Below are 20,233 nucleotides of genomic sequence, written 5' to 3' on the forward strand. Positions count from 1 at the left end.
GACTAAACAAACGGCCGTGCACTAAAAACAGGCATATGACTATTACGCTTTCAAGATATTACACGCGAATGCGAAAGTATGAGACTTACTTGACTCGGCCGCGCACTGCAGTTATCCATGCTTGTCGTCTGTCCTTCTCGTACCACTTCCCAGGAAATCTGTAGAACTTCACGGGCTGCGTAGGACCTTTCGTGTTTTCGAGGCTGCTGTGGCAATCGACAACACATCAGTATTACGTGCCACCTTTCCTGGCTGATGAGGTCGCACTCGGCATCGCAAAAACCACGCGCACGAGCGCTCCCGCCGTACAGAACACGGGCGCGCGCCAGCGCAGCGACGACCCTCGAAACTTCCATCGGTCCGCTAGGGGATCATTCGGCGCTGGTGCCGCGCGGGCAAACTTTAGGTTGCCTCGTCTATTAGCCCCGAGAAAGAGGAATGGCGCCCTCTCGCGAGTGACGTCACGGCCAGGACGCCGCTCGCTCCGGCTCGCTCGGCTGCCGCGCGCGCTCGTTCCCTTCGTGTATGCTTGGGGTATAGACGAGGCAACCTAAAGTTTGCCCGCGCGGCACCAGCGCCGAATGATCCCCTAGCGGACCGATGGAAGTTTCGAGGGTCGTCGCTGCGCTGGCGCGCGCCCGTGTTCTGTACGGCGGGAGCGCTCGTGCGCGTGGTTTTTGCGATGCCGAGTGCGACCTCATCAGCCAGGAAAGGTGGCACGTAATACTGATGTGTTGTCGATTGCCACAGCAGCCTCGAAAACACGAAAGGTCCTACGCAGCCCGTGAAGTTCTACAGATTTCCTGGGAAGTGGTACGAGAAGGACAGACGACAAGCATGGATAACTGCAGTGCGCGGCCGAGTCAAGTAAGTCTCATACTTTCGCATTCGCGTGTAATATCTTGAAAGCGTAATAGTCATATGCCTGTTTTTAGTGCACGGCCGTTTGTTTAGTCGTGTCGCGTTGTTGAACTGTGGTGGAATCCGCCGTTTGTTAGCGGTAAATGCATGCGTGTTGCGCCGCTAAGCTCTACGACGCGTGCTCGATTCCCAGCCACGGCGGCCACATTTCGAAAGGGGCAAAATGCAAGAACACCCTTGTTACCGCGTGCTTTGATTTTTGTGCACGTTAAAGAACCCCCAGAGGTTAAAATTATTCCTGAGACTCCCCATTACAGCGGGCCTCAAAATGATTTCGTGGTTTTGGCATGGTTTTGGCACTTAGAATCCCCGAATTTATTTGATTGCACTGTGGCTTCCCTCGCGATCGGCATGGACGAGCTCAAGAGAATTATTTCCCTTTTCCAAACGCTGCAACTTAAATTACTAGTTGTGCAGGTAACGAAAGGGGCCGCGCGCTACATTTGTGTGGTAGCAGACCGTATTTAATGCAAGCCGCGGTCGTAGCGTGCGTCGGGAAGTGGCAGATCGGAAATCAACCGCTCGAGACGTGCGCGTTATGTTTGTTGTTTGCCCATGCTTTCTAAGTATCTAAGTGTGCAAGTATCATAACTTGCAGTGGTACCACTCTTGTAAAATAATATATGCACACAATCACAGGAACGTTACCTTTGCAAACATATTATTGGGATTAATTTAATCCCCACAACAAATAGGCACACATACTGTTTCCTTTATATGCGATGCAGATGGAAGCGGCGCCAAACAGACCAATGGCAATCACAACAGTCTTCTCAGCAGTCAGCACCACCGGGACATGTGCTTTCGTACTGCAGCGACACAGCTCTTGAGCAGCCGCAAGACACGTGTGAAACAGACTCCGGAACATGCCTTTGTGAATTGATGGAACCGTCAAAAAGCAGCCCAATGTATCTGCAGTCATCGAGTAGCATTACAACAGAAGTTCCTGCTGGCAGTGTGACTTATGTTGTAATTGAAATAAAAGTGGCTAAATTTCTGAACATGGTGTGTACCTCTAACTCGACGTCGTCTACAATCTTGTCGGACACATGTGACACGCACTTCGCTTTCACTCTCACATCACCGTCCACAATTTGTTGAACGCCGTACACGTTCGGAAGCAGACGCTCCCCTATCGTGAGGTTGCCGCCACGAAAAAAAGCTGTCGGCGTCGGCAACCTTCTTGAAACCGCACAGCAATCATTGCATCGCTGTTGAGCAAGCAGGCGATCTGCCGCCGTCGAAAACGGAGCGCCGTGAGAACGAGCAGCGAAGAAAAGCGCGGACGGCACAACGTAAACGAAGCGGAGACTACGCCACGACGCGACCGCGCTGCTTGGCGTTTCCACATTGGGGCGCTGTCAGGAGGCGGCGCACTAGCGCCGCCTGGCCATGGTTTTCTCGTCTATAGAAGGAGTTGTTTTCGCCAACGTACCGTAGCGTGCGCGCGCGCGCGCGTTACGTCGGACTATAAACGGCCCTTTGGTTTCAGCGAAGCGGGTGAGGTAGTCCGTCGCCACGACGATCTACTTATTCCCGGATGTTGACGTCGGAAACGGTCCCAACAAATCCATCCCAATCTGCTGGAATGGTCGACGAGGAGGTTCGATCGGCTGTAGTAATCCTGCTGGCCTTGTCGGTGGTGTCTTGCGTCGCTGACAGTCTCGGCATGTCTTGACGTAACGGGTGACGTCGGCGGTCAGACGCGGCCAGTAATACCTTTCCTGTATCCTCAACAGCGTCCAGGAGAATCCGAGGTGCCCAACGGTTGGATCGTCGTGTAGGGCGTGCAGTACTTCTGGACGCAGCGCTGACGGTACAACAAGAAGGTAGCTGGCGCTGACTGGTGAGAACTTCTTCACGAGCAGGTTGTTTTGTAGCGTGAACGAAGACAACCCGCGCTTAAATGCCCTAGGGACAACGTCGGTGTTCCCTTTCAAATACTCGATGAGGCCTTTTAGCTCCGGGTCTGCTCGTTGCTGTTTAGTGAAGTCTTCCGCGCTTATTATTCCAAGGAAGGCGTCGTCGTCCTCGTCTTGCGGCGGGGGATCGACGGGGCGCGTGATAAGCAGTCGGCGTCACAGTGTTTTCTTCCGGACTTGTATATTACGGTGACGTCATATTCTTGCAGTCTGAGGCTCCACAGCGCCAGCCGTCCTGAAGGGTCCTTTAAGTTAGCTAGCCAACACAACGCGTGATGGTCGCTGACGACTTTGAATGGTCTGCCATAGCGGTAAGGGCGAAATTTTCCTGTAGCCCAAATGATGGCGAGGCATTCCTTTTCAGTCGTAGAATAATTGCCTTCCGCTTTTGACAACGACCGGCTAGCATAACATATCACCCGTTCAAGTCCGTCTTTCCTCTGGACTAGGACGGCACCGAGGCCTAGGCTTCTGGCGTCAGTGTGGATTTCAGTATCAGCGTCCTCGTCGAAGTGTGCAAGTACTGGCGGCGACTGCATGCGTCGTTTGAGTTCTTGAAATGCGTCGGCCTGCGGCATTTCCCACTTGAACTCGACATCACATTTCGTTAGGTGTGTTAGCGGCTCCATGCTGAAAAGTCCTTGACAAAGCGCCTATAGTAGGCCCACATGCCAAGGAATCTGCGCACTGCCTTCTTGTCGATGGGCTGCGTGAACTTTGCGATGGCAGCTGTCTTCTGCGGGTCGACGCGTACTCCAGATTTGCTGATGACATGGCCTAGGAATAGAAGCTTATCGTAAGCGAACCGACACTTTTCCGTCTTCAGAGTGAGCCCTGATGACTTGATGGCTTCTAATACTGTAGCAAGCCGCTTAAGGTGATCGTCGAAATTTCCGGCGAAGACGACGACGTCATCCAAGTAAACAAGACAGGTCTGCCACTTCAATCCTGCTAAAACCGTATCCATCACGCGCTGGAACGTTGCAGGCGCCGAGCACAGTCCAAATGGCATAACCTTGAACTCATAGAGGCCGTCTGGCGTGATGAAGGCGATCTTTTCGCGATCCCTTTCGTCGACTTCTATTTGCCAGTAGCCAGACTTGAGGTCCATCGATGAGAAGTATTTAGCATTGCAGAGCCGATCCAATGCCTCGTCTATCCGTGGGAGGGGATATACGTCTTTCTTCGTGATTTTGTTCAGTCGAAGATAATCGACGCAGAAACGTAGAGTTCCGTCCTTTTTCTTCACTAAAACAACTGGAGACGCCCACGGGCTTTTCGACGCCTGGGTGATGTCGTCGCGCAGCATTTCGTCGACTTGTTGTCTTATAGCTTCGCGTTCTCGCATCGAAACTCGGTAAGGGCTCTGGCGGAGTGGCTAGTAGATATGATGTTAATGTTGCTTTCACTGCTCCCAATAAGCTCGGTAAGATATGCGCTGCCATACAGCATAAAAAGGAGCGGGTAAAAGGCAAAAAACGAACAGATAATTGTCCAGTGAAGCACAATACGAACAACAGTTTTACTGAATGTCGTATGGGTGTGGTTTATATAAAATTCCCCTTAGCTGTGGCCAAGTTCTACGTAGGGCAAAGGGGACGGTTTATCAATCAGAAACTAATGGAGCATAAAAGGTCGTTAACCGGTTGATCCCTTTCTAATCTTTCGCTACATGTATTGCCGAGATTGTAACTGCAAGCCAGAGTTAGATGAATGCGCGATATTGTACAGGCATAAGAATGAAGATACGCGTCTTATGGTAGAGGCATGGCATATCTATAACGGTGGAAGTGCGTGCGTGAGTCAGCCTTCGATTACTTTACATAAGGAAGAGATTAAGTGCCTTAACAGTTATCTCTCACGTAGACCAGCACCTGTACCCGATTGACACGTGGTGTTACCACTCCTGAGCATGCGCAGATTAGTTTTGAGTCTTCTTTCATTTTTCGCCTCAGTGCTCCCTCCAGTTGATAGTCGGCGTTCGTGTTGGCCACTTCTCTACTCTTGTGTCCTGTCTGCACGCCTCACTTCTATTTTGCATAATGAGTCGCTTCATGTACGCCGTTCCGCCTACACGTGCGTGCAGCAGATATATTTTCGAAACACCGTGTCCTCTTGGAGTGACGAGGAGGTTTTCTTTATTTTGTATCCATCGTTGAGCAGTTCCCGGCTTTGTGGGACTCGAGCCGGAATGATTACAATGATAACGTGAAAAAGCGTTAGTGTAGCTGGTTGGTCTGCTCTGCCGTCTGCTATTGCGGTCCGCCGTGTGGATGTGCTGTGCGCCGGACCGGACCGCGGCGGGCCGTGACGTCGCATCACGTGACCGAGCGGCCCGCGGACTTGGTCCGTCGTGTGGATCGTCCTTTAACGACTCGCACCGCTCGTGCATCGCGCAGTTGTGCACGAATACATCAAAAACAAGCCCTGCAAGGTTCTTCCGGGTGTTAAGACAACAGGTGAGCGCGCAGACCCAAAGACACAAGACTCGTGTACACGAACACGGCCCTCTCCATGTGTGCTCCACGACTCTCCGGACGTCGTTGCGCCTTGTGCCACACTTCACTCTTGCCGGTAGAGAAAGCTGACAAAAAGATGTTCCTCCTCATTGTCACCTGGTCTATGGGTTGTTTTCGTGCCAAATCTCATTCTGCAACTTCAACTCACCCAGCTTTCCATTCCGCCCTCAGTGCTTTTTCTGTGCGTCACCGTTCTACAAACATACTGAGCTGAAAAATTACCGTTCTTACGTGTTCATGCATTATCTCAGTAATGGCCGATGGGAAAACCGCGCGAACAGCCTTCATGTGTAGGCATGATACGCTTTTTTTTTTCTGGAAAGCATGAGCACTCCAAGTGTCCTATATGCAGATTTTTGCAGTTCGTGTTTATTACACAAAGGAGTGCCCAGTAGGCATCACTTAGCGCCTAAGTGAAGTAATTGTAGCGCTAAGCATTGCATCCGGGGTGAAAGTCGTGTTGGCTTAATTTACCTGGTCTTTGAGAGGAATAGGCCTTTCTGCGAATGTTTTCTATGTGCTGCTGCAAAAACTCGCTACCTTCCGTTCTCCCTTGCCACCGTTACTCAAGTTGTGGCCAAGTGCAAAATAATTTGATGTGTATTTTCGTTTTTAGTACAATGTTATTTTATTCTGCCATGTCTTTTTCATTTAGTACAGTAGTAATGAGCATGTCACGCATTTCATGTACTTTTGTGCAGGTTTATAAGTAATCTCTTGCTTTTTTTTTTTTTTGGTAGGGCTGTCAAACAACCTCTACACTTTGTTCTGTTAGGTGTTTTCAGTGTCGTTTTTGCCATTACCAGTGAATTTTCCCGTTTCTTTAGTTGTCATGACTATGTCATACACATCGTCCAGTTTGTGCAATCGCAGCGAGTATATCAGAAGCGTTTCTACACTGTCGTCTTTTGGGCATTATATAAATATCTTTTACGAGTGTACATCAAAAGGCCTTCGCGTTTTCTGGAGTTTCTTTATTATTCCACTGTCTGAACTTTTGTTTAGTAGTAACGTAAACGGCATGGCTTTTTCATTTTTGTTTATTTTCTGAGCGTGTATCGTACCAAGTTATGCAAAAATATTTGCTTTCGGAAGCGGAAGTCAATAAAACCAGGCCAAAGATCTGTTCTGTTGGAAGTATAATTTATATACGTTTTGGCATATGCTCGCATACTCAAAGTATGGACAAGACTGCGTGCGTGCTAACGTATAAACAACCTACGGTGCAGTACTCTGCTGTTTACCCGCCGTGGTTGCTCAGTGGCTATGGTGTTAGGCTGCTGAGCACGAGGTCGCGGGATCGAATCCCGGCCACGGCGGCCGCATTTCGATGGGGGCGAAATGCGAAAATACCCGTGTACTTAGATTTAGGTGCACGTTAAAGAACCCCAGGTGGTCTAAATTTCCGGAGTCCTCCACTACGGCGTGCCTCATAATCAGAAAGTGGTTTTGGCATGTCAAACCCCATAATTTAATTCTTTTCTACTCGCCTGTTCACAAACAATTCCTGGGGTAGCGCTTACGCGCGATAAAAAAAAAACAATACGCGCCGTGCACAGGCAAAACGCAAAGGTAAAGGTGCGTAGGGCATGAGGAAGGTGAAGAGGGAGCGCGTGCGCGTAATAAAAGAAAAGCTAGGCAGGGGAGGCGCCGCGCGGCTGCAGTTCCTGTTGCCATGACAACGTAAATAAGCTTGTGCGTCGCCATTTTGCTAAAGCATCGCCCTGATGTTAGGGCCGTAACTGAAGGGGGACGTTGGCGCTAGCGTCGAAAGAGCGTTTGCTCCAAAACAGCCAATAGCAGCAATAACCCCTGGGCTTACGTACCAGCATGACAATGGACGATAGACAGAGCTGTGATCGCAAAACGGCGGGGCCCTTAAAACGGTCTATACACCATTTTTCTATGGGCGCCACCATATTGCTACGCAGTGGCGCCATCTATGGGCAATTGGCATACTGGCTTGGGCTAGCACTCCGTTTTGCATGGCAGGTATACGTTCGGTGATAGGTTCTGGTTTGTTTTCGTGTCGCGCGGTCTATTTAGCATGATGTGCGTCTTCTACGCGCTAAACGGTTCTGTGAGACATACTGAAGTGGTTTAAGCTGGTATGGCCGGACTTTGCGCTGACATTGAGGCGGACGGTGCAGGCAGCGCGACGTCTGCGCGCACATATTTGAGCGTACAATCAGCCTCGGAGATCAATTGTGTATTTCTGAAAGTTCCATTCACGTGACCTTGTTGCAGTATTATCTAGTTCTAAGCTGCGGTTTAGGAGAAATCAACCATACGCGACAATCGTTACAGCGCGGGTACCGTTGTGCTACGATAGGAGCTGTGCTGTTATACTTTGACAAGCGTTCCAACTATTCGCTGCAGGTTACATAGCGTGACTACTTGGTTCGATCGATGAGGTTTCCACCCATTAATAAAAAGTTTTTGGCTAGTAATATCAGCATACCTTAGTCTGAATTAAGCTTGTCCATCAAAGCGACCGTTTACGAACAGCGCTAGTGTCCCAAGAGGTGGTAGACTGATTACAGATATCGTCGGTCTATATAGCGCATGGTCCACGCATACGGCATCAGTAATAATAAACGTGCGGCGTGACCATGCGAGGTCGTATAGCGCCGTTAGCCCGTTTTCTCTTGCCTCTACGAGAAAGAGGATAAACAAAATTTTTTTCTGGTTGTGTTCGTTCCGTTCTCTACGACGCACTCACAAATATTATGGAAATTTGTCCTCAAGAATAGCCCAAGGTCGATCCCAATAGGTCGCGAAGCTTCGGGCGAAAGGCGGTTCAGTACAAATTGTCACCGACATCAGCAAGGGGGGTTATGAGAGCAGCGATTAAAGCGCGACTATGTTTGGAGGGAACAAACATTGGGAAAGAAAGAAATCGTTTTTTAATTCAAGCGCGGCACAGTTAGTTTCATTCAACGAAAATAAAATTCCTGGTCAATTTTATATATTCGTGACGAGTTAAGAAAATACAAGTTTATTTAATTTATTACTATTAATTTTTTTTTTCAGCGCCCATCGTTACAGAGGGCGTTGACGCCGCTATCACTCGCAATGCAATGCACCTCTTGAAATGTGCAGAAAGGCGAGCTCGTTAACTTCACCTGTTGAAATACGCCCCCCACACACGTTGCGCTTTTTTGCTAGTCGAAGTTCGTCCAAATTTGGTGACGCGCGTAGCTTCATCGCTTCTTAACCTGGGACCGATAGGTGGCGTCGAGGTGTGCAGCAGCACCCGTTTCGAGCTCCGCAATATCCATGTTTTTCGTTGGTTACAGTTCCAGTAACCAACCGAAATTGTGTATCATCGGAACCGTGAACGTCTACGGAACTGAAGGACACCATCCTCTTGGACCTAGGCCCATTTCCGGCGGCTCCACAATTTCAAGAAGCTACCAGGTACGCGGCGTCGGAGCTAGCATGCATCAGAGCTAAGGCGCGGCGGCGGCCGCCGCGTCGCGTTGGTGCAGCGTCCGACACAAGACACCGACGCATATGGCGTCTCAAGGGATCGCTTCTGTTGCGGCGGGCGCCTCAAATGATGCGCCGTCCCAACCGAAACCCGGTACGGAGGAAGACAGCATGGATTTTTCCGAAGCCTTAACCCCTCGTAAAGATGAAACTAATACAACGCTTCTCACGGACGCTGAGGACCTGCGGCGGTTTACGAGAGAACCCGACGAAGATGGATGGCAGACGGTGCTAACGCTCCGCCAAAAACGGCTACAAGCGAAGGAACGCCTGCAGGCAAAACGGAACGAGCCTTCGCAGAAGGAACAGAACTCGCCCCCCATCCGCCGACGCAAGGTGCGACGGAACAAGTTACCACCACTGCCGCGGGATGACTTCAAGATCATTCTCCGCCCGCACCAAGGACTCCCGTTGAAAACTCTAACCAGTCCGATGCTCGCAGAAGCAGTGATCGCGACCTGCCACAACAAAGTAAAGGGTGAGCATTTTATACTGCGCATAAAACAGCGCTCAAACATCGCAATAGTCTCAACGTCTGAGGAAGAGACAGCCAATCTCCTACGCAAGATCACAGCTCTCACAGTCAATGGCAAGACGCATGCGTTCAATGCGTACGCTGCCACAGGAGAAGGCGCCGTCAGAGGTGTCATTCATGGACTGCCGCCGCACACGCCCGGAGAGACAATCAAGGCAAACCTCCAAGTGCGTACCCAGGGCATCGAGATAATCCAGGCAAGAATGCTAGGGGACTCGAAAAGCGCAGTCATCCCATTCCTCGGCACGGTCCTACCGCGGTTCGTCTACTATTGCGGTGGGGAAATGGCGTGTCATCCATACCGCAACTCGGTGCAGGTATGCAAGATTTGTCACAGCGTCGGCCACCGCACGGACGTTTGCCCGCAACCGGACACAAAAGTGTGTGGAATCTGTGGGGCACTCGAGCCCGAAGACGGACACGAGTGCTCACCGCGATGTGCCGCTTGCGGGGGGCAGCACCTCACGGGCGACCGAAGCTGCAAAAAACGCCTGAAGCAAACACGACCGCAAGGCCGACCGAGAAGCGGAGGGCACAAAGCTGCTCAACAACACCGACCCAGGTGGTTTGCAACAGAAGACGAAGAATTGGAGCTCAGTGACTTTCCGGAGCTCCCTCAACGGCAAGAGGGGACCCCCTCCAAATTCAGACAAGAAGGAACCTCGAGATCCAGATCGAGATCGCGTACCAGGCGGCGGAGTCATCAGAGATCTAGGTCAACATCCTTGGCACGCAATGTCAAGCCTCTAGCCCCCAAACAGGAGAGGGCTCCGCAGGCTAAACATCAGACGGCGGCCATCGCGTCACAGCAGGTAAGCTGGGCGCGAATAGTGTCTCCCACTGCCGATCCAGTAACTCAGAGTCCAGCCTATCAAAACATCTTAGAGGAGAACAGAATTTTAAAGGACAGCCTTGCAGAAATTCGAAGGGAGCTAGCTGATTTGAAACAAAGGAATGAGCCCCACACGAACAAAGCCAAGCCAGGAGAAACTAAGAACGCGAACACACAGGTGACAGGAAAAGACGATAAACTGGATACCATATCCCGACAAATCCAACTTCTTTTCGCAGAGCTGTACAAGCTCAAACGACAGATAGAGGACTCCTCGTCTCATGCCACGAAAGTGGGACCGAACAAACGTAAATGTGCCAGCCCGGGAGCTCCTGCGCGCAGACCTAAAGAGAGAGAGCTGACCGACAGCGAAAGTACTATAGATGGCTAATCGCCACACGAGAGTAGCCGAAAACCTCGAGGTCTGGCAGTGGAACTGCAGGACTCTTAGAACTAAACACGCAGCACTTTTTAGTTTTATAGATGCGACGCCTGTTCCCCCGGATATAATATGCATACAAGAACCAGGCAAGAACATACCGAACCTCAGAGGATACAAGATGCACACGCACCCTGACCATCCTCAGATAGCAGCACTGACACGGGCGGACATAGCGGTGAGCGTGGACTACGTCCCTAACTGCGGTGTCCAACATCAGGTTCTCACGGTCTGGCCATGTAGACGCTGCAAGCTAAAAACAGTTATTGCCAACGTCTACAGCCCACCTAGAGATAGGAAGGCAAAGTTCGACGTGCTAGTGACGGCCGCATTGCGCAAAGTGAAAAGCAACGACCGGGCAATTATCCTAGGGGACTTTAACGCTCCGCACTCTGATTGGGGCTATGATCGAGGCACTCCTAAGGGCCAAAGGCTAGCCGACCTCGCGGAGGAGCATAAGCTGGTCCTGCTGACGCGACCGGATGAACCAACCAGAACGGGAAACAGTGTAGTCAAAGATACCACGCCGGACCTAACTTTCAGCAACAATGACAGAGGTGTTACCTGGACCAACCTAGGCGAAGACCTTGGCAGTGATCACTGCATTATTAGTGTCTCAGTTAACACGACGCGGGTTCGCCATAGATTGGGAAAAGCCACCATAACCGATTCGACAGCTTATAGACAGAAGCAAAGGCAGGCCACACCGTGCGATAGTGCTACAGAATGGACGGAATTCATCAGGAGAATACACAGAAGCACTACACGGGAAATATCGACAACAGTCGAAACACCGGCAGTAGACAGGCATCTACTACACCTGTGGGAAGCGCGGAGAAGTCTGACCAAACGTTGGAACAGACAGAGACACAACAAAAAATTCAGGATCAGGATAGCCAGACTTGCGCAGGAAGCCAGTGAGTACGCGCAGCAGCTGCAAGACACCAATTTCCTTCAGTTTTGTGATGCACTCAAAGGAACGCTTAGCACAAAGCGAACATGGGCTATTCTGCGCAGTATGATAGATCCGACAGGAACACGGACCACCGCAAACAGAACACTAAAATTAATTGAAAATGAATACGATGGCACGGCCGATGCCCTCATTGAGGACCTTAAGAGCGTGTACATAGGAGTACCGGACACAACATCAGTGCAATACAACTATGAGGGACCAGACAACGCGGAGCTGGACGAACCCATAACAACGGCAGAGCTCTATGCAGCCGCACAATCTTTCCGTAAGAACACCGCACCGGGTCCGGACCACATTACAAATGCGATGCTGCGCAACCTGAGTCAGGAATCACTGCGGCAGCTTGCGACCTATTTCAACGATAATGTATGGTCCGACGACGGGGAACTGCCAGAAGAATGGAAAGAGGCTACTGTAATACTCATACCGAAACCGGCTAAACCCAGAGATCTGCAAAACTTGAGACCAATATCGCCCACGTAGTGTGCAGGGAAGCTTTTTGAGAAGGTGATCCAAACACGACTGAGCAACTACATCGAGCGGAATTAACTTTTTCCCCACTCTATGCTTGGCTTTAGGCCACACGTCTCGGCACAGGACGCCTTTCTTATGCTTCGCGACGAAGTTTTGGACCCGCCACGAAGCAAAGAAGCCAGGATAGATGTGGCGCTCGATGTCAAAAAAGCGTTTGACACGATCTCTCACGAAGCAATCCTCGAAAGTCTGGAAGACATAGGTTGCAGAAGAAGGGTGTTTCGGTGCGTCCTTACCTTCCTTCGCGACAGGAAGGCAACGATTGGGTTGGGCAGTACGCGCTCTGACGTCTTCGCGATGCCCAACCGAGGAACTCCACAGGGCTCAATCTTGTCGCCTCTTCTTTTCAATGTCGGGATGAGGCGACTGGCCCTAGAACTCGAGCAAGCACGGGACCTCGGATGTACGATCTATGCCGATGACATAACGTTGTGGGCACACCGGGGTTCCTACGGAGAAAAACAAGACCTATTACAGGAGGCCATTAACAAGGTAGTGAACTTCACCAAGCACGCGGGTATGACGTGCGCACCCGAAAAATCAGAGTTCATGTGCGTACGCAGCAAGCGTCATAAGAAAACTACCACACCAAGGATACACTTACATCTCGACGGCAAGGCCATTCGTGAAGTCGCCCAAATGAGAGTGCTTGGCCTGCTTATCCAAGAGAATGGCAACGTCGATGCCACAATTCGGAGCTTAACACCAACCGTTAAGAGTGTGGCACGTATGATATGGCGAGTTGGACGCAGCCGCAACGGGCTCGCGGAAGAAGAAACTATTAGGCTGGTGCAAGCATTTGCGATTAGCCGCATTACTTACGGCCTGCCGTTCCAAAAACTTAACCAAACTGAAGTGATGAAGGTGTACACCCTTATCAGAACGGCATACAAATCTGCTCTGGGACTCCCGAACACAGCCAGTACGGAGCGCCTGGAGCGATTGGGTATTTACAATAAATATGAAGAACATGCCTCTGCAGTTCTGATAACGCAAAGAGAAAGGCTCTACGCCCCAGGGCCGCTCTATTCTCCAAAGACTGGGATACAACGCTCGACCCTTGTTCTGCGGAGACGAAACAGACTTGTCACGAGATTTGAGGGAGCACGTCCATGTCTCACCTATACCACGAAATATGAGTGCCAGGTACCACGCAGGCCGCAGACAGGCCAGGACGAGGACTCTGCAGAAGCGATTCGGCAAGGATCCGGCCGTCTACTACACGGACGCGAGTGCAACCACTCGCAGGGACTTCTACGCGATCGCCGCAACCAATAGAGTCACCACGATAACCGCTACGGTTAAGACTACCTCGGTATGCACAGCAGAGGCAGCGGCAAAAGCGCTGGCGATACGAGACGCCGACTTTAAGGGTCAGTCGGCTCATGTGCTTACAGACTCGCAGGCAGCGTGTCGACTCTTTATGCGGGGAATGCTACCGCGCAGCGCCCAAAGAATACTCGGCTCACGACTGGACCTGGACCACGGCATTACATGGTGCCCCGCGCACAACGGACTCGACGGGAACGAAAGGGCAGACCGCATAGCTCGAGGAAGCAACGACCGAGCAGCGGCCAGAACCCTAGAGGAACCACTGTCCGCAGTGCGCGACATATTAGAGAATCAGAGGAGGGAGAGACGGACCTACGGCCCTCCGCATTGCAAACTAAATAGAAGACAAGCCCAAGACTGGCGTCGCATACAAACCAATTCATACCCGCACCTAAACCTCTTACACAAGCAGCACCCGACATATTACACCGACACCTGCCCGTGGTGCGGCGCGAAACCCAGGCTGGCCCACATAACGTGGGAATGTACGGCTCGGCCAAGCAGTGTCAATTCACCTTTTCTAAGCGTCACAGACTTCGTACGGCAGTGGGAGGCACTACTCGCAAGCGAGGATCATGGGAGCCAGTTGGCCCTCCTGGACCAAGCTCAGCGAGCCGCAAGAGCCAGTGGAGCCCTGGACTGAGGGCCCCACCCAGACCTGCCATAACTCCGATTAACTGAGCAATAAAGTTTTTTCTCTCTCTCTCTTAACCAGTTCAGTCGAAAGTAGCGGGTTACGACCGCCAGATGATTGTGTGGTTGTCTTCGTGCGAGTGCGCCGGCCGACAGGCTTGGCATCCAACGATAGGGTCAGCACTCTACACCTAAAGCTTTCGTCATGTTCTGTGCAGGCGTGCGATTTCGGCAACCGTACGGCTGGCATTTTCCTGCATCGCTTTCCGCGCTGAAAGCTCGAAACGCCCTTCGAGTCGAATGGCGGGGCATTTGAATATATAGCTCCAAAGGTAGGCCAACAAAACAAATTTCGCGCCTTCGAAAACAAAATGGCGTCACTTTTCCTTTTAACGGATATGGCGTCATTTTTCTGCCGCCGGAAGTGTTCCCACCACATACAGATGCCGCTAAGCCCCATGAACCGCCATGTTTTGAACGTATGGGCTCCTATGGAAGCTTCGCTACCAGGTATATTTACCTTGAATAGCTATTGCATTCTTCATGCGATCCCTCCTATATAGGCCTCGAGCTCCACCACTGGAAAAGCTGGCGCCACCGTCGGCGTGACGTGCTAGGAGGGATCACGTGGACATAGCGGCCGCGTCGGTTGCTTCGGGCGCGCCGAAGGGAGCTAAAAACGAGTTTAAATTCCCTCGAACGCTGCGGTCCTCATCTAGTGGCGAAATTTTCCCGCTTCGAGTGTCTCCTTTACAACGCTTGAAAGCACTACAATAGGTAGTGGCTGCCTTCGAAGGCGCGCAACATGGTAGGCTACTGCTCGGCGCCGCAGGGCCGGACGCACGTAACGGAGGCCGGTGTCATCCTTATTCGCACGTAGCCGCAGGATAAGAAGCTGCGTGAAGCTTGGCTCGCGCAACATAAAACCGGCAAACAGTCATCGGCTGCAACTCGGGTATGCAGCAAGCACAGACGCGAGAAAGATTTCTGCTACGGCGCCCGGTCTGCGATGTTCTGAAAACGCGCACTGAGACGCTCGCCCGAGTCCGCTGCCCGACTAATGTCATGACGGTTTGGTGTATGAACTTGTCGATGCTATAGATACTGGAAAGTTCAGTGGAGTGGAAAGGCAGCGGTAAGAAGCACATTTAAAAAAAGAAAGCATGGCATATGGTCATGTTTGTGTTATGAATTAATGCACTGGATTACAAAAAAGGAGCAGAGGGAAATTGCACGCTGAGAGCACCGATAAACATGCAGTGCGACGCAACTCGAGAAAGAGTATTGAAAGGTCAAAGAATTTAGAAGAAAAAAAGATTGAATCGTCGCGACGGCACATCACAGTCCCCTACCCGTAGGCATCGAAGTCTCTACAATGAAATTATTCTTGAACAGCTCTGATAGCGCCCACGCAAAAATGGTTGCTTGTATACTGTCAAATGCTCATATTCTGCGGCCTAAAGCTCATGGCATGGTGCGAGAACGCGCGCGCGGAGAAAGCGAAACAGTGCGCGGACAAGCATGCAGACGCGCACTCGGTCGCTGCGAATCTGCGCGATCGCTGCATTTAGGCTTCCTTCTATTACACTACATTTAGTTATACAAACACTATAAGAACATATTTCACATAGTTTGCTCTGAGCGTTTACCTACCTTTCACACAAGAAGCCGGTTCGGGAGACTCCATCGCGGCGACCGCGCGCAGTGGCGTTCACTGTAGGTATTCGGTAAAGAGATAGCGTCTGTAAACGATTGTGTGCTTTCAGTTTGCCCAAGATTATTGTTTAGACAGTAAGAAACTTCTCTCGTTTCGAAAGTACTTACAGAAATGTCCGGCAGAGCACGCGCGTGGTGTTTTCATTGAGCGCTGACAGCAAAACCTATGAGGAGCGCGCCACGTGATCCCTCATACTACGCCAGCGAGGCGCTTCCGATAGATGGCGACTACGTAACTCCTCGCCGCCAATATTGTGGCTGTATACAGGCCTAAACGGCAATGCCGAAGCACACAGCTTATATATGTATCGTGCTGGTTCACCAATCTCAGTGATCGCCGTGATGAGCAGGGCCTTCAGCCTCACGCAGGAAGGCTAGCGTAGACATACAGTAATTTCAAGCCTACTAGAAGTGCGCGAGAACGATGCCGTGTATCAAACATATGATGACGCCTGCCGCTCAGATGTTTCGCGATTGCCTTAGGTTGGCCGTGCACGAGCATGCGCCCTAATGTTGTTTTACTCCCTATGCCAAGCGATCAGACAGTGATCAGATTTACCATTTAATGCTGTCAATACAGACACAGGTTTGCTTTGTTGAATTAAAACCCATACAAGCAAAATAGTTCACAAAACATACACACACCGCGACTGATAATGCGCGTACACCGCGGCTGACTATGCGCGTGACATTTTTGCGCCAAGACATTTCAGCCTACTACAGTTACCGATGCACCGAAAGGCTTTCCTGACGACCTTATATGAACCGGCATGGCGTAAAGTTAAAGTACGCTGTAAAACATTCCGAAATCGTTTCGCAGCACGCGACAGCAATACTTTGAAGGAGCGCCGCGCCGCATCGCCCAAGCCAGAGGAGAAAAGGCTCGCCGCGCGCCTTATCCTCCTCGCCCGATGAGAGGGTCTATAGAACACAGCGCAAAAGCCCAACACACAAACTGCGAAGCAGCAAGTACGCGGTACGTAACCGCCGACTTACGTACAGTCTAGAGCGAAAGTGCAGGAACCACTGCATCAGCAAATGTCTTTCAAGCTAAGTCCTGTAACGCGACATTGCCTCAATACATGACAAGGCTGCGCAAACGTTAGCGGCGCCTCTCGTCCCTTAACTCTTGCTCTCGACTACACATGAACCTCGTAGACTACACACGAGGGAAAGTCTTCACCGGTCAGCGTGTCCATTCCATCGCTATAAATCGTGGCGATTAGAATTTCGTCACTACACCTATTGCCAGTGGCCGGTCCCTTGAAGAGGGACGCCTGTCCAAGCCTACGTTCGCATTATGAACTGTCGCAACAAGATTTCCCTTCAATTTACAGGAGTGCGCGCGCTAGCCCGCCTATAATTGTTGGATATGAAAGGCCTGTTCGATTCGCCTGCACCACCGAACAAGTTCACGGGTTTAGGAATGGTGCAGTCGCCGAAGTTCCAGACTCCGTTCATTCTTTTTTTTTTTTTCGACCAATGAGCAAGTGTGCGTAAGCTAGGGAAGTCCCTAACTGCTGGCAACATGGCGTATCATCCTTTTCAGACAGTCTCGAACTGCCCATAGTGGCGCTTTCTGCCAATGAGCGTTGCATATGAAACATCTCGGACAGACTGCGAGACAGTCAGGTTTCATAATTGAAGAGGGCCCTTGTGCAGCACCCCGTGATCTTGTTCAGGAGGTGCAGGTGAATCGGACGTACTATCAGCGTCAAAAGTCACTTGAACAGCGGAGCGCGTGGCCCAAGCATAAGTGAACGTATAGTGCGCGCCGTCCAGTCACCACCACTGGGCTTCTTCGATTTTCCACTTCGGGCTGCCCGCGGGCTGCCAGAGCCAGACAGAGCGTCTTCGTTTTTCTCGGGTTGCTCCGCCCACCGCGCTACGCACTTCCGCCGGGCGTTCGTTTTGCTCGCGCTGGACGGTTCTGGCTACCCGCGGGCTGCCAGAACCTGCCAGGACGATTTTTGGTCTGGCTGCTCACTACTGGAAGTTCTCTGGCTAGCAGATGACTGAAAGAGGCGAGGGGCGCTCGCCGCCATCTTTACGGGGACTTCACGGATTGCAACGCGGGCGCTTGAGGACTTAAATTTACCTCGCTCAGCCAACTGTCTACGGTCATCTTCGGATTTCCGGCGTTATCTTTCTAGGCGCTAACGCTCCGCTCCGCATCGCGAAGCGGTGAGATACGAGCCGTGGTGAACGGTCTGAAGCTTTTGTGTGTGTGTATATATGTGTGTGTCCCCCGATTGCTTCTTCGCGGCGGTGAACAGCGCGCCGCGCTCTCATGCGTGCATGTTATCTGCATCGTGTTCCACGCAAGTTGTAGACGCTCATTCACACATTGCGGTACATTTTGGGTTCGTATTTCGCTGGTGGCGTTCCTTTTGACGTATCTCCCGTATGTATGGGGCTCTTGCATTGTCCAGGGGGCGCTGCGAAAAAGGTGCTAAAAAGCGCCCTCTGTGCTAAAATGGGTCGTACCAAGCTCGGTCGTCTGCTTCGGAAAGCACGTTTCCAATATGGACCCGCCACTTTCGGTTGTGTTGTTTCACGGCCTGCAGCGAATATCGGGCGCCGAAGATTTTTTCAGGGGTGGCACGCTGCGTAAAGGCAAGAAATTATGCAGTGCCGAATACGTGTACGCCGTTCAAGAATTAGGCGGCGAAGTTGTAGCACCGTGTCAATCGCAATTGTGAAGAGAGTCGCGTACGAAGTGGAACTTCAGGTAAGGTTTGCACGCTAGCTGCTAGATTCAGGCGCACAAACGTGAGGAAATGCTTGCTATAAATGAATCCACAGCAGCGATAAGCAGGCATCATGTGTACGGAATTGCTCGAGCACACGACGGTACGCGCCGCGATGAACGAACTGCTCGAGCGCACGATCGTACGCGCCGCGACGGCAGCGGTCTTTCGACATGCCGCGAAACGGCGGGCCTCCTGCAATCTTTGTTGACTGCATGCCGCTAAACAAGCAGTTATGCCTGCCTTGTAGTAGCGGCCATCTGTCCCTTTTAGTAACTGGTAATAACTGATGCAATGCATATGAGCTCGCACGTACGTGCGAATCGCGTTGCAGCGCGAGCTCGTGCGCTGCTCGCTTGATGTAGGTTTTAATGACAGCGCTCGAACATCGATGTGCTGCAATCAATACTGCCTTGCTGCGCTGCCTCAACGTGCTGGCTTGAGATCAAGGATGAGCGCATTTAACTCTCTTAACCTGTGCTGCTCGTAGTGTAGTAGTGAATTGTGATCGAATGAGCCCGACCATTTGTGCTCATTTGCACACACCTGGTCACTTCACCACTTCGCATCGGTCGAATTGTTAATTGTCTCTGTGGCCAGGTCTCGAATCGTGAATTACCAGCCATGCCTGCTGCTATGTCGGTCTGCTGTCGGGACTGTAGGTGCAAAAGACCGAACATTAGAACGCAGATAATCAAGCAAGCTTCAAGACAGGCGAAGCAGTAGGCATGGCGAGAAGTTTCGCTTACTCAGCGCGACGAACTGCAGCTATGCAGCGCGCCCGACGCTCCACTTCGTGAGGCCTTGAAGGAAAACGGTAGAATCTGATGTTGGGATTCAGGCCATCTTGTTCATGGCAGCCCACGACGCAGAAGTAATGACGGTGACGCCATTTCGAGGCTGCGCTACGTCTCTCCGGATCGGCGTCACCGATTCCTTCTGCTCCTAGCATTACGTCCCACGGCACACGGAGAGTCCGTTTTCGTTGAACTATAGGCTGCGGCGAGCTCGCAGCGTGGTCTGTGAGAAGTGACGAGCCTTTTCGCACTCGCAACAGGGCATAAAAAAGTGCGAATCGACGCAAAACTCGGCCTAGAAACGTGCTTCGCCACAGCCAGGGTTCAATACGACCCAAGCTGATACGACCCAGATGTCGTTTCCCGCGCCGCCACCAGGCGCCGCTACCATACCTCCAGCGCAAGACGCTCATCTCTCTCCTTTCTTTGCAGTTAGCGAAGGCTTTGCAGCTAGCCCGTGTTCGCTCCGTCTCTCCGTCGTATGCTTAAGTGGCAGCTCGAAACCGATATGTGTTTGAACTGCAGGCCGTTGATCGAAGAATACACTGACTGCACTCCGTACATTTAGACACACGTACACCCGGCGACAAAATATTACGGACCATGAAATCTAAGAAAAAGCTGACTACCTTCGCAACCTCACAACTCAATCCGGTATTTGCATTTTGGACCTCGATTAGAATATGCTAACGTTGTCGTAGGCAGTTTTACAGGTTACTGCTACAGGCTGCTCGGGGATTAAACGTTTTCGGAGATCCCATGGTCCAGTTTACTCTGTCCGCGACTGTACATTGGCTTATTGCTCTCGTGATTGCAACCGATGTTGTTTTTCGTG

Source organism: Dermacentor albipictus, unplaced genomic scaffold (assembly GCF_038994185.2).
Source record: "Dermacentor albipictus isolate Rhodes 1998 colony unplaced genomic scaffold, USDA_Dalb.pri_finalv2 scaffold_20, whole genome shotgun sequence".
NCBI lineage: Eukaryota > Metazoa > Arthropoda > Arachnida > Ixodida > Ixodidae > Dermacentor > Dermacentor albipictus.